Source organism: Odocoileus virginianus, chromosome 21 (genome assembly GCF_023699985.2).
Source record: "Odocoileus virginianus isolate 20LAN1187 ecotype Illinois chromosome 21, Ovbor_1.2, whole genome shotgun sequence".
NCBI classification, from domain to species: domain Eukaryota; kingdom Metazoa; phylum Chordata; class Mammalia; order Artiodactyla; family Cervidae; genus Odocoileus; species Odocoileus virginianus.
The window spans coordinates 33,947,759-33,963,453 of record NC_069694.1 but is presented as its reverse complement, the minus strand read 5'-3'; the positions used below and the strand labels follow the sequence as shown (position 1 = coordinate 33,963,453).

Genomic DNA, 15,695 nt, shown 5'->3' with positions numbered 1-15,695 from the left:
TTTTAATTGGAGGCTAATTGAACTTTACAATATTGTGGTGGTTTTTGCCACACACTGACATGAATCAGCCATGGGTGTACATGTGTCCCCCATCCTGAACCCCCCTCCCACCTCCCTCCCCACCCCATCCCTCTGGGTTGTCCCAGTGCGCCGGTTTTGAGTGCCGTCTCATGCATCGAACTTGGATTAGTGATCTAGTCCACATATGGTAATAATACATGCTTCAATGCTATTCTCTCTGCATATTTTATCTCTAGTAAAATTACCCACTACAGTCCAGTACGAGTGTGTGTGTGCACAATTAATTGCTCAGTTGTGTCCAACTCTTTGATACCCCATGGACTGTAGCCCACCAGGTTCCTCTGTTCATGGAATTTTCCAGACAAGAATATTGAAGTGGGTTGCTATTTCCTACTCCAAGGGATCCTCCTGACCCAGAGATTGGAAGTTGTGTCTCCTGCATTGGCAGGTGAATTCTTTACCACTGCTCTACCTGGAAAGCCCATAATCCAATACGGTCACCTTTTAAGCTGAATCTGATTTCTGAACAAAACTATTTTCAACAACTGCTTCAAAGTTCTTAGAAAATAATTCAAAGAATGCATTACAACAGTACTGATTGTAGAGTCACTTCCTATTAACAAAAATTATTTGCAACCCCCAAGGGTTTATTTATAAAAGTATATAAAATGGCACACAGTATAGTTATATGATTTATAAGTATCAGTATCTCATTTGAAGAATTATAAAATACCAAAGGTGATTAGGTCTGGAAAGAACTTCATTTGTGAATACTGTTTTGTCTCAGAAATTTCAAAAACCACCTAAATAAAAAAAAAAAGACACAAAGATGTATTAGTTACAGTGTCTTGCTCTTAAAGAAACCTAATGTCACAGTGTAATTATTAACCATGATAAGATTTGCCCATCTGGGTTATAGAATCATAGCATTCCAGGCCAGAAAGACCTTAGAGAGCTTGGCCAATCTTTTATTTAACTGATCAGTCTCAGGTTCCAAAACTAATTATGGCCTTTCCTGTCTCCCAATTGTGTGCTATTTTCAACATACTACTTGCTTCTCTCCCCCTGAAAGAGAGAAGAGAATTAAAATGCTAAAAGAATAATAGTAAATGTATTGAAACATGTTACCCTGTCTCATCCGTTACTGTGATGAGAAACTGCAAAACATGAATTATCTGACCTGAGAAATGAGAACACAAAGAAGATTTGAACTATATGAGATTATGAAAGTTAAAGTAAAAAATAATCAACTAGTCCTTCCTTATTATATGGTTTCATAATAAAATTATGAAGGGTTATTCAATGATTTCAGTGGCAGGTAAAATTAAAACAAATAAAAGGAAATACCCTTGACATGCATAACAAGCCTCCAGAATACACAAGGTCACAGAACAGAGGTCACATCGTTAAATCCAGTAACATGATTTTAAAATAATCTGGATCATTAGTGAAGCAAATATCTGATTATTTATGTTCACCATAAATATAATTTTCCATAATGGAAAAATTATATTTTGGAATATAAAGAGTCACTAAGGAAGCTTTCTCTTTGTTACAAATTATACTATAACTTAATGTTTTTGTGGTCTATACAAGCCTTTGGAAAATCAAATGGTGATTACCAGACCAGCAAAAATGTGAGGACTTAACTTATATATAATATTTATAATATTAACTTTTAAATTTATCATTTCACTTATAATGCCTAAGCCCATTTTAAACTTTGCTTTCCCCATAGCACTTCTGCTCCATGTAAAATATTTTTCAACTGGTTATTTTGGAAACTAAAGATTTCTTTAACAACTCTGCCTCAGCTAAGCTCTATGGCCACAGCCAACAGACCCCTTTCATTTAAACATGCAAAAAATAAAGGTATTACACTTAAAGAGGGGTTTTATGATCCTTTGAAAACCTCTGTATTAATTTCATTTTCATTCCAACATTCTAATAAAAATAGAGACAAAATATAGGTGATATCCCTATTACACATGACCTAGAGTATTTCAATGTTAGAAAAAGTGATTTCAAGATCAAACTCTACTCAAAGGTTTTTATTGTATTTTTAGTGGAAACTTTCTGGTGCCTCCCAATAAGCAGATTTTTGCCAAGCCCCCAAATCCAATGTTTCTATTAGGTTTATATTATGGTGGTTCTTTCAAAATAATTTAAGTTAATTAATGTCATTTCAGATAAACTGATCAATTTTAAACAATTTTCATCATTTGCATCTGTGTAGTCTTAGCAAACTACCTGAGCAATTTGGTTTCCCAAATCCACTAAAACATGTCACTACATTTAACCCATGTTAATGACTGCATGTCCCTCTCCCTCACAAAAAAAAAAAAGCACACACAGAAAAATGTGGGTCTAACGGAAGTCAGTTTAAGTAAAAATGTGGTAAATTTGCTCACATCTTCCACATGCAATTTTCTCTCTTAACAACTGTGCACAAGTCTCTTCCTTCTTCCAGGAGTCTTTCGAAGCTCTTGAACCACATAGGCTTATCTCTGCTCATCTTTGTACCACCAATAACTAACAAATGTCTGGCTCTAACAGCCCTCCAATATTTAAGTACAGATTTAAAATCAGACAGCCCTATATTAGAATCCCCCACTAACAACTGCCGAATCTCACTATGCCTTAAGTTCCTTCATCTGAAAATGGAGCTGGCAATCACTATCTTAACTGTGATGAGCTTATTTATTAGCTCACTGCCTGGAACATAGGAAAGACTCAAACACAGTAACCTCTATCTTTTGCCTGCTTATATATAACTGTATTTCAGCCATCCACATTAATGCTAAAATGCCATCTCCTTTATCCTCAGCCCTTCAAATCCTCCCAATATAATGTTATAATTATTTCTTGGCAATTTGGCAAATTTATGAAGTCAATATATGCTAAAGCATAAGGTCACCAAAGAGTTTAGCAAACAATGGTAAGGGGCTAGCTTCAACTTTTTTTAGGGCTAATCATGTCTTGGAATACTAAAAGCTGTATGGAGCCTTAAGGGAGAAACCAGTGAATATAATTCACCCTATTTTTTTTAAAAAGCCCTTGACAAAGTACTACCACAAAAGTTATTAGAACTGAGTCATCATAGGATTAGACGAACTTTTAACTGGAGAAACAAAGATGACTGTAAAAAAGAAAAAAAAGACATTATTTTGGCAAGAAAACTATAAATAGGGAAGGTGCTAGAAGTGGTCTTATTCAACATCTTTATAAATGATGTAGAAGAGGAAATGTAGATAAAATTTTCCAGGATTTCAAAAGATACTAAGTTTTTCCAGTATGTGAGATGCCAAGTCAGTGGGATAACCTACAAGGTTTCTAAAACTTTATGAGTTACTAGGAGGAAGACATCAAATAAGATTTAAAGTGGAAAACTATAGGGTTAGACATGTAAGGGGGAAAGCATAGAGACTGTACTTCTTAGGATAAATGGGCCTTAGATATCATAAATAGGAGCATAGAAGTCACTGTGTTTCTGTGTTCCCACAGCCAACAAAGCTAACAATGGGACTGACATCACTCAAGAACAAAAAACATGCTTTTCCCTCCAATTCAAAACCACAGTTCATTTTTACTTAAAACACTACACACAGATCTAGTCTAACACAGTCGAGCATTCCACTACCTACTGAAGGATGAAAAATTACAACTCTAATTTTACCAAGAAAGAAGGGGAAACAAAGATCTAGAAACTGAGGGAAATCCACGTGAATAAAAATAAATGATCGAGTGGACCACAGGACAGCCCTGTGAAGAAAAACAAGATAGTTGAGCATTCTTTCAGTCTGGACAGGTGATGGTTACACGGAAACACTGTACATGTCAAAACTCAACAGGCTCTGTGTAACGAAGCAAAGTATGGACAAGACATGCAGAGCTAAAGAACTGCAGCTGTCGATTCAACTGGAATACAAACATAAAGTCAAGGAGTTAAACTGGAAAAATCTCATAAGTTCCAAAAAGAGAGCACTGGTGTGTCTTGAGGAAAACTAAGATATCCGACATAATACAAAATTTTTGAAGTGAAATCACGGAACACCAGTCACACCTTCCCTAATACAGTCCCCAGCAGCACCGCCTAAAGACAGAATAACAGACTGACTCACCGCGGCACCTCATCAATGTGCTCATCAACTTTCATCCTGTCTTTCCCATGTTACATCTGTTTATGCCCTGCGCTTATTTTTTGATAGTGTATCATCCATGATTTTAAACATCTTTCCCCTTAGAGCAAGACTCAGGTTATCTCTTTGACACATATGGCATGAAGTTTATTCATATTGCATAAATATTTAACAATTCCGTTTGTAAGAAAGACATTATTCACAAACTGAAGATGTAAAATATTATTGTTAAAATGCATTATACCTTCCAGGTTTAGAAGAAATGAGCCAAAAAAGGAATCTATGGTCTCATGTAAGTCAGCTGCATGCTAGTAAGTTATAAGAAAAACATCTAAGAATGCTTAATAACACCTTTCAGACCACAGTTACAAACACATAAAATCTCAAATAAAAGAGGAGCTAGACAGTATCTGATAAAAACCTATATAAACATCTATAATTGCATTATATCAAAGAAATACATAAAGGAATGAAAACTGTCTAGATTCAAGTCATATCTAGCAATATGTTTCATATGTTTGTGCCATTTTTAACTTTAGCCACTAGAATCCATTTCTTTAAATGTTTCAAACATGGACATTTCATAAAAATAGTATGAGTAAAATTATATAATAAGTAATTTCATAAAATAGAAATTCATCTTGCTATTACTATCATTTCCATAATATTATTATAGTATTTTAAGATTATGTCTACAGAATACCAAGTCATCATTCCAATTATACTAACTCAGTCAAAACTCCAATCAGTCAGAGGATGGAAAAGTCAGGAAGGGTCGTGAAAATACTCTATGGAGATTCAGGATCATAGAAAAATGAGAGTTTTAATCCCCTCTGGCTCAGAAAAAGTAGAGGAATCAATGTTTTCAAATCAAGTGCAAAACTGAGAAAAAATAAAGGGGGAAGGCACGACCAGGATGGTGGAGAGTAAAAGAGAATAGAAATGAGCATTAGTGTATTCACAGACCTGAGGAGACAAAGAGCTGCGATTCCAACATACAGATTATTGCAGATACTGGCAAAGGTTTTTTGCTGTTGTTTTTTCGTTTTGTTTTTTAAAATTAAATATACTTTAAATATCTTTAAACTGCTAAGTAGGAAGTATTGAAGAAATAAAGGTATTACGTCATAGTCCTGGTTCAAGCATAAAAACACACACCGTGCTCTTGATGCCAAAGGATAAATTTTACAGTTAGAAGAATCTGAAACTTCAGTTTTTCTGAACAATTTTCAAATTCTTCATGGCTCTGTGAAATAACAATCTAAGAGAATGCAGAAAATGTAGTTCAGAAAATGCAGGCACATCTTTGATGTGCTTAAAGTACAGACTGTTTCAAGGCAATGTATTTACAAGAAGTTTTAGATTTTCTGCTATTTTTAGAAACAATAACACCTGCTTTTCTTAGTAAAAGTTGTCAAAACAAACTGGAAAACATTTTTGGAAGAAGTTAATTTATATATGACTGTTATAGCTCAGCTTTAACATACTCTATGGAATGCTAAAAATGATCAAAAAAATTTAGATAATTTTAAGTTATATGATTAGGAATTGCTTATATTGTCTTTACTTAAAAAGCAAGCATACATTATTCCATAAATATGCCTAATTATGGAATAGGAAATGCCTAATTTGCCTACAAAAATTGGAAGAGTTTGATGACTGAAGCAAGGAGTGAATCACATCCATTGAGAATTACTAAAAAAAACATAATCAAACATAAATGCCACAGGACACAAAGATCATTTTCCAAATTGGTTCCAGAAACAGCTCCTAGGTAAATTTCCATGAAAAGCTAATTTAATTCAATTAAACAGTATAGCATGGTTTTCTTCTTCAGAAAGAATTTAAACATTTTCATTTGCTACAGATGTTAAAGATAAGTGTTTTAAAGCATGATTGATTTAATCTTGAGATAAAGATTCAGAACTGCTGAAATATTTTGGATGAAAAAGGACTTACTGAACAGACTATTTTAACCACAACAGCATCCCTCACTTATAAAGTACACAGAGTACAGCTTACACCACTTAGTACTTTTTGCATCTTTCCACTATGTACTGACATACAGATGCGACACTGTTTCTCACTTAAAATATAAAATTACAAGACAGGATAAAATAGAGGATCACATATTAGTATGTTATTAGAATCCTACAACTCAAAACATGCAATGGAAGGAAGAAAGTATCATTTAAAAATTGAGTATCCGTTAAATTTATCCTGGAATAATTCAGGGTCCCCTGCATAACTTTTCTGAGTTCATCTCAACATTATATAAGCTCACTCAGGCACTCAGGATGACTAAGTGCTGCCTCCAAAGCAGCCTGGTCATGGGTTCTTGTGTGTCCATCTGGCCGCCGGCTAGAACACTGCAGTGACTCATAAATGAAGCAACCTGAGGTCACCTACTCCAGGTCTCTTAAACAGAACTGCCAGCTGCTTACCAGGTGGTTCCAATTTCCGAGAATACTTAAAATGAGAAACTCGTTCTAGATATACCATTTTATTTTCACATTGTCTCTGGCCACAGAACTGGGGAGGTAAGGAAGGAAGCTCTTTTGAAATGTAGATTACCAATCATCTGAAGGCCAGAAGTCATTACATGTCTGGGATTGAGAATAATACATAAAGTAAAGTGAAAAAGAAAGGCAAGACACAAAATCATATTATACTATAAATTATATAGGAAAAAAAAGATCCAAAAAGTTAATAAGCTATCTGTGTGGTAGAAAAGAGTGGTTTTAACTGTTAGAATTCTCTGTACTTCCCAAGTTCACTTCAAGGAATATGCATCCTTTATTAGAAAAATAAAACAATTAGTAGATTTTTAGAAGACTGTAAACCTTGGGTCTGTGAGCCCCAGAGGCACTGAGTATACTTACATCTATACAAGCAGAAAGTCTTTCTCTTGGTAATGAAGAAAAACATTCATTTTACCTTTAAAAAGAAAAAGGGGGAAAGAAAGGGGAACAAGAACTGGATTCCCACTCTGTAACAGGTGTGACAGGTACAGGAACAAGTCCCATCTCTCAGGAGACAACAGATTGGTGAAATATTCAGCCAATTATTTGTATCAATTTTTCCAAAAGTTTGTTCCGAGGAACATTCGTCCAATGATATATGCAGGGAAAAATATAAGCCCCAAGGTCAAAACACCCCTTGTGGGGATGGTCGCAATGCACATTAGCATAATTAAGGCTCACACAAGGCTTCAGTTTAAACATATCTGCAATTCCCAGACTTCTCTGATCATTTACTTACTTATTGAATGCCTCTGTGGTATTTATTGTATACCTGACATTGTTCTAAACATTATACAAATATTCACTGTTCTAATCCTCAAACCGAGGACATAATCACTATTATTGCCATTCCCATCTTACAGATGATGAAGCTGAAACACAGAAGGTTCAGCAGCTTGTTCAAGGCCACACATCTATGAAGTGACAGAAAAAGGCAGTCAAACTCCAGAGTCCTCACAGTTCAGCAGTAGGCTAGGCTGCCACCCATGCGATCCTTCTTGACCTATACAACCTGACATCCCAAACACCTCTGTTCCATTGGAACATATCAGGAAAACAATGCAATCAACTAAAATACACTAGTATATGTAAACTGTGTGTCTGAATTAGTTGGATAACTCATACTGCTTCGAACTCCAATTTCTCACTGAATATGTGATGAGATAGAAGTAACTTGCCATGGTGTTCGACCTAAAAATTTCAATAATTGCTAAACAAGAGAAATTTGGTTAGACTATTTTCCCTCTCTGTGGTCACTGAATAATAAATTACAAACTTGATTTGTAAATATAATGTTTAGTTTTTTATTTCTGGTCTCCTCCCCAGTCTTCAACCCAAGTAAAGGACAAACATCTGTCTTTTTGTACCTACGCTGAGCACAGTGCATTGGTCTAAGCAGCACCTTTATAAGTATGTACCATGTTAATAAATGAATAAAAGAGTGAAACCAAAGTACATATGTGAAAATTCACAGACTATAAAGCAAAGAATTGAAGCCAATAAACTGGTTGAGAGAAAAGTATTTATATAAGAACAGTGTAAGTTTTCTGTGTCACTGCTGCATGGATAGAAGAAGCAAGTAAATTTGGTGGAAAGCGGGGGTCCAACAAGGTAAGGGGAGTTGACTGCTCTTACCAATTGAAGAAGGCTCCGAAAAGGAGGCAGCTTTTCAGAAGCTAAATCAACAGAAAACAGGACCTTAACCATTACAAATTTCTGAAAAATTGAAGAGGATTTATTTGCAAACAATTTAATAAGGTATAGATGCAGTGTAAAAGAACCTGGAGGAGAGTGCAGTAAATCAGGGGCATAAAAACAGAGGCGCTAACTCCAGAGATCACTGGAATCCTGAGAAAGAAGTGGACACAGAGAAGAGCAGCTGAAGAGCGGAAGTGACGTTCTGTGCAGAGACACAGGCAGCCCAAGCAGACCCATCAACTGGGAGCAAACCAAAGAATCAATACCCGTCTCTCTACCTTGTCCCTCCAATCTGTCTCTGGAGGTCCCCAGTGACATAAGCCATCTGGAAATCAACACGGTCCAGCCAGGTGTCATCCTGGACAGAGGACGAAAGTCGAAGGGTTGAGAGCAGACCTGCAGAGGCAGACAGAAGGCCCTTCACACAGAAGCCAACAGGTATAATGCAAGAGGTTTTAGCAAAATGAAGTCAGACAGGAAGAGAGGACATTCAGATCCAGAAGAGACAGCTTAACTGAAAAGGATCTAAAGAAACAGTGAAGCAAAATTGCTAGATACAAACGACCAACTTGCCTGTAAGCCCATCTGAGCAGAACACACTGGTTAACAAAAGGATTTAGGGATAATCCCCCATTATGTGCACCAGTGTGGCTAAATGCTTATTGGACAACAGCAGAACAGTAGCTTATTTCCAGAAAAGAAACTAATGATAATTTATACCTTTTACAGATGGTTGTAAACTCTTTTTAGTTAGATAAAACTCACTGATTTCTATCAAGAGATTAATTTAGACAAAGGCACCATCATTACAGACCTCCTTGGAATCACCTCAGATTCATAAATCAACAAATTAACGAGTGACAGACATGTCTGTACTTGTTTAAACCCGTATCTATCTAACTGCTATAAAAATGACTAAAATGTTTATCTTAAGACAGCCAGGCAAGAAATCTTATAGAGAGATATACTGGATTGTATCTTTTCCTTCAGCCAATAAGTAAATGCAAACTGCAGAAAAATCATTTCCAAACTTGCTACTTATTATCTTGTAAGCTGAAGGCACATGCAGCCATATACTGTTGAAAGACAGGAAAAATAAAGTCAGTGGAATCAAAACGAGGCATCTCTAGTAGACTGCATCCAACGGCATTCCACACATATTTACTGAATGTTTACTGTATGCTCTTTGCAAAGGCTGGGATACGACGGGTGAGACCCAAATCTAAAATGTGGGCTTCACAGTGAAACCTTGCAAGAAGCAGACAGTTTTTCAAAGCTGAGGGGTGGAAAAATACGACACACTAACATGATTAGAGAAATTCCAACTTGCTTCCTTTCGTTTGTAACCAGAACACAAACTTTAGGCATACTGAAGTGAAGAGAGGTAAGCTGGAAGAGCCAAGCATCCCCAGGTAGTCCAAGGCTCACTCTGAGTCTGAAAGAACCTCGCCACAACACCTCCCAAGGCATTCTGCAGCCTTGGAGTCAAGAAGCTTGCTTCCAGCCCAGGACATATTTAAAGGAAGATAAAGAGGTGACATGAAGTTTCCCTGGTGGCTCAGATGGTAAAGAAACTGCCCACAATGTGGGAGACCTGGGTTCAATCCCTGGGTTTGGAAGATCCCCTGGAGAAGGGAATGGCAACCCACTCTAGTATTCTTGCCTGGAGAATCCCATCGGCAGAGAAGCCTGGAGGGCTACAGGCCATGGGTCACAAAGAGTCGGACATGACTCAGCAACTAACACTTTTCAAAAAGGTGACATGTGGGAACTGAGAGGTGCTGAGGTCTGCAATTTCAAAGCAAAAGCAACTACTGAACCAGTGGACCGCTGCAGTGTAGATCAATGGCGGGGGCGGCAGGGTGGTGAGTGGATGGAGGCCACACATTATGACTCATGATTAAACCCAGCGACTCTTACTCAGTGATAAGAACAATGTCTGATCAATCTCTCAGGGTTCCACCCTCGGCCAAACCACCAACTCAGCCAGATCTTTCTCACAGCTTTCTGCATCATCTTCAGACATGCTTGCTCACACTACAGACAGACATGCTAAGTCACATTTGCTCAATTCTGTCTAAAATCCTCCCAGGCAGGTCAATAAAATGTACTTTGAATAAAATGCATACTTTTTAACACCGGCCTGGCAATCTCTCTGACCTCATTTCTACCATTTCCCCTGACTGCCAGGGTGCCCAGCCTGCTGCTGCTGTAGTGAAAGCCTTACGATTCCCAGAAGTTCACTGCCAGAAGTTCTCCCAGATCTTCACTGGGCTGGCAATTTCTTGTTTGGAAACGTCCTTAAAAAGACCGTCCTTGACCACCTCACATGAAGCAGCCCCGGTCACTGAACTGTCGTATCACCCTGCCTTATTTTCATAATGGCAATTTGCCCTACTGAAAACTATCTTGTGTGCTTGTTTATAATTCACTATTTTCACCCTCTACAATGAGAGTTCAGTGGTATTATGTCTCTTTTGGCTGCAATGTCCCAAAGTACACAATAATGCCAGGCACAGATTGGGCACTCAAACATTTAAGTAAAAATGAATGTAATTAAGATGATTAGCATATATGTGGATGTTCTAAAATTCAGGAAAACAGATTACTGCTGGATGTAAATCATGAATTACCTTTTTAATTTTTTATTTTATATTGGAGTATAGCCAATTAACAATGTTGTGACAGTTTCAGGTGGACAGCAAAGGGCTTTTTTTCTCTTAATACTAGAGACGAGCTTTAAAAATAATCAGAAGTAATATAAGATGTCCCTGTTCTCCACTCCAAATCTTCATTTTTCTCTCCAGACTACCCCTAAAAAAGTTTCCATTTTCCTTAATTTTAATTATTAATTCAGTGTGAATGGCTTTTAAATCTCTATGTCGAGCTCTGGCCCCTTCCTCTCCCTGAATTCTGGCTTGCCTCTATATACTGCAACAATTCTACTTCAATGTCTGCCATCACATCACATTTGGCATATGGAAACCTGAAATTAGTATCCCTCGGACAAAAGCAGTTTCTCCTTCTACTCTTAACACTTTTATCAACCATCCTTCAGATACCCAGAACTAAAACCCAGAAATGATCTTGATCATTAAATTCAAGAACTGGAAGGAAGATTGGAAAACATCAAGTGAAGCAGTCTTCAAGATTTTTTTTTTTTTAAACTGTGTTAGCTTTCTTTCAAACAAAAGCTCACAGAGAAGTCTGATATGTAAAACAGATGAATCTGCAGTTGTTCTGGGAGTTCAACTGGTGGTCTCTGAAGAGACTTCAAAAAGAGCCCTTAATCTGGTCCAAACTTCCTTTCTTTTCTCCCCAGCCCTCTTCAATATACACGCTGGAAGTTACAGAGAAGACAGTTTAAGTTAAGAGCTTAAGTCTTCTTTGCAGGTAGAAATAGTCAGTCTGTACAAGCTGACACAGCACCCAAAATAATGCTTAACACCTAAGAACACATAGGCAATGTTCTAAAAGATATTACCTTCATGCATATGTAGAATATGATTGTAAGTTATTGCAAATTGATACATTTCAGACATGACTCTTATTGGTTTGCCTGAGAAGGACTCTTCAGAGTTTAAGTAACTGTTTGCTTCTAATAACAGACAGATATACTCATTTCAAGTGGAAGAAGCCAGGCATGAGTCCAGTTAAAAAAAAAACAAAAACTGTGGCACAGTGAATATAAGGTCTCAGTTCTATAGCCCACGTGACTTCACTGTCTAGTTCTGAGCATGGTTTTCAAATTCTTTGGGCCTTGTCTGCTTCAACGTTAATATTAATGTGTGATGAGATGCTCTTGAGGACTCTTTTAACCTTCAGTTTATGCTCTATTATATCATGCTAACGTATTTCCCTGGAGCTACTGCATCTACAAAACGTAAACATCACAAGTTAGAGACAAATTGGAAGAGAACAAATCATTCTTGAAGGATTTTTTTGAGTGTCACGTGGCAGGTACTGTGCTGGGCCATCTGAAACCCAGAGAAGCTAAGAAAAGGATAATATCCCATCTCAGAGAGGCAGAGATAAGGTAGCTTAAAAAATTAGGGAAGGCTGTGCTAGGTTGGAGTCGATGACAACTGATTTTAGATTTAAATGATAAGTATGAGTGTTGAGGAAAAGTGAAGGGCGCTATATGTTATCCCCCCCCAAAAAAATCACATTTTAAACTGCCTTATTCTTTTAAGTAAATAATACAATCAGTATTTACTGTAGCAAAAATAATTTATCACACCATCTCACACAGTTTTCAAAGTTCATGCAGAAAAAAATAAGTCAGTTTCTTTTTGATAAATCTTTCCCAACCAGAACATGCTGAAGGGCACATGTGAGCACACCGTGAGCAGAGGCAGCACGCCACTCAGGACCAAGCATCTAACAGGCAACCGCAGACAGTCCTGCCCAGGCGAGATGCTGCGCGGCACCTGGCGGACAGGGTGGCAGAGCCCCTATAAACAGTGATGGTTCACTAACATGACATAAACCAAGACTTTACCTCCCCCAAAACTAACATTTTGATTTAAAATCGCAAGTCAGTGCCATTAAAATTCATCAGCAGACCCCAGCACGTGAGTAATGAGATCGCATCAACTCATATCTTGTGACCAAAAGGAAAAGGTGGTTTTCTAAACGGTAATTCAGATTGGACAAATAACACACTGTATCAAGTGTTGCAGCCCTAGGCCATATTTTGCTAAAAACAAAGGTACATTATGCATGACTAAAGAAAACAGTGAAAATCAGAGCAATTAATTTCCAGCTATGTTTCCCATAAAAAAGAAAAAAAAACCATCACTGCTATGACTTGCTTATAGCACACAATCTTTTTTTGGCATCGTACAATGATCTAAGTGTGTAATAACTTGCATATTTCACTAAGATGTAATATCCTTCAAAACATCCTTATAGTGAAAGTTTTCCAAAGAAATTATTGATCTCTGGAATGTCTCATGTTTTAAAATGACTGACAAATCCTTTTCTATTTTCTTTGCAGTTAGAAATAATTCTTCTTGATCACTAGAGTGTAAAGAGGTATAAGAGTACAAAGACTGAATATTTTCTTAAAGACAAACGTCTCAGTTGACAGAGGACATTTCCCATGATTTTCCCAAAACAATAATTAGGAGAGCTGTCACTAGGATCCTTTTAAAAGTATGTAAGAAAAACAGTTATTAGTTGGCAACAGTTTAGGACAGGGAGAAATTTCCTTAAGCGCTCTTTCAAATTATTTTCAAATACCTGTTAGCTAACTCCTCTCATTACTGATAGAGCCTCTTGGGTTTCTTTCCAGAATCTAGGAGCCTTTTCTCAGGTAGACCTGCTTTACTGTGGATACATGCGATACATTCTCTTTCTATGTCAGGGGCAGTAAGCAGCTCTCTTGTTTTCTTTCACTGGAACCTTTGTGGCTTCTCTGTCACTGACCTCACCTTGGTGAAAAGGAAACTAAGAATAATTCCTAATAACTCAAGGAGACCAGTGTTCTCATTCCGTGGAGAACAAATTCGAAGGGTCGAGGACCCAGACGAAGTGCGGCTCAGAAAGAATGAGGCATCACACCAGACAACTTCCAGAGGATCTTCTCTACTGTCGGATAATCCTAACACCTCTAGGGACTGTCAGAAATACTACGGAGCCCTGACAGAAACGGACGAATAGGTGGATGGGTGTGGAGAGAGAGTGAGAGAGGGGACAGAAAGTCAGCCTCTGAAAGAGAGAGAAAGAAGTGTGGGAGACTGGGTGGAAGATAAAGCGATAGGGAGGGACACACGGTAACAGAAAAGACGGCGGCAAGAAAGAAACAGAGGCGGAAAGAGAGTGTGGGTGGGGAGAGGAAGAAAGAGAATGAAAGGAAGAAGACAGAGAAACCCTGAGAACTTGTGAGAGAGAGCAACAGACAGGAACAGAGGCACCAGAGGCAGCGCCGCCAGGTCTCAGGCGACTGGACCAGCCCGCTGCGCACTTTCTCCCGCCGCAGGCTGGGTCTCGGGAGGCAGCCGGGGCAGGTGGCTTCGTACGGAGCTGGGGCCCCCAGGTCCAGTCTCGGCGGGCTCAGCGCCTCCAGCGGCAGCTAGGTTCCCCGGGTCTCCCCGATCCCAGGGTTGCCCTTCCGCCGCCCATCCCTCCGCTCCCTGGGCGCACAGGTCCCGACTCCCCGCCTCGGTGCGTCCCTCCTTCCCAACCCCGAACACGTGTCCCATCCGCAGCCGCCTCTGCCCCCGGCAGAGGCACTGGGGGCCGGGGATCCCGGTAGAGACGCCCGCACACAAAGCCTCCTGGGCGGCCGCCGCCCCCACGGCGTGCGCCTGGCTCTCCCCTCATCGGCGCGCCCGCCCAGCCCTGCACCCGGGTGCGGCCCGTCCCGCACCGCCTTCTGCCCGCCTGATCGCACCGGCTCGGCTCGGCTCCCCGGCCCCCCGCACGCGAGCCGGGCGCCCGCCCTCCAGCCCTCTGCCCGCGCGCGCCTTACCCGCCGCCGCGCCCCGGCACTGGCGTCCTCGGCGCCGCCCGTCCCGGCGCCCGCAGGCCCGCGCCCACTCCGCGCCCCGCGCACAGCCGCGCCGTCAACTTCTGGCCGCCGTGGCCGCTCTGCCGCCGCCGCGGGACTTTTTTTTTTCCCTCTAGCTCCTCTGCTGCCTCTGGAATTTTTTTTTTTTTTTTTCTTCACTTGCCCTCTCCAGCTCCCACTAGTGATTGGAGCCTGAGAGCCAAGTACTTAGCGGAGGGATTACACTTCTCGACGCACTTGGGGCTGCCCCAGCGCCGCCGCCTGTGTCTGGAAGGGCGAGCGGACCTGGGGAGCCGGCTGCCTCCCGCCCTTCTACCGCCCCGCATCCCCTGAATCGAGGCGGGGCACGTCCCAGTTCCGTCTGCCTCTCAGAGCCTCACCTCGGTTTCAATCACAGATGCTTTCTCGGTCATGTGTAAGAAGGGGTTTCAAAAAAAAGAAAAACAGGTTTGAGGAACAAAGGTGGGATTACTGTACACTGCGAGCTTGGAAGGGGCTCCCAAAACTGATCTAGCGCAGTGGACTGAAACTCATCAAGGCCATTGACACTTCGGGAAGTTGATAAAAAACTTTCACACACCTCGTAAAAAATACACTTACACGGCAAATTATGCCTGCAGTTTGGACGAGGAGTGTAGAAACCCTGAAACAGGTGGGCCTCCTAGGGAAAAGAAACATTTCCTTTCTTCAAATATTTTGAAATTGTAAAAGAAAAAAAAAGAACAAGGAAACATCTTCCATTTGTATTTGATGAAATTTTACAATCAGCATGTTTATTTCAGGAAGGTATGTAACCTCTTT

At 39.7% G+C, this 15,695-nt stretch overlaps 1 protein-coding gene across 4 annotated transcripts in view; it reads right to left on the bottom strand.

Moving 5' to 3' along the window:
• BMPR1B (bone morphogenetic protein receptor type 1B) overlaps positions 1–15,413 on the bottom strand; it is a 433,856-nt gene extending 418,443 nt beyond the window's left edge. Inside the window, exon 1 of one of the 4 annotated variants that reach the window (XM_070452165.1) lies at positions 14,856–15,413. The gene's annotated coding sequence lies outside the window, so the exon portion shown is untranslated. The remainder of the gene's footprint in view (positions 1–14,855) is intronic. The other 3 variants (XM_070452164.1, XM_070452163.1, XM_070452162.1) reach the window with 3 other exon arrangements.
• Positions 15,414–15,695: the final 282 nt, after the last annotated feature.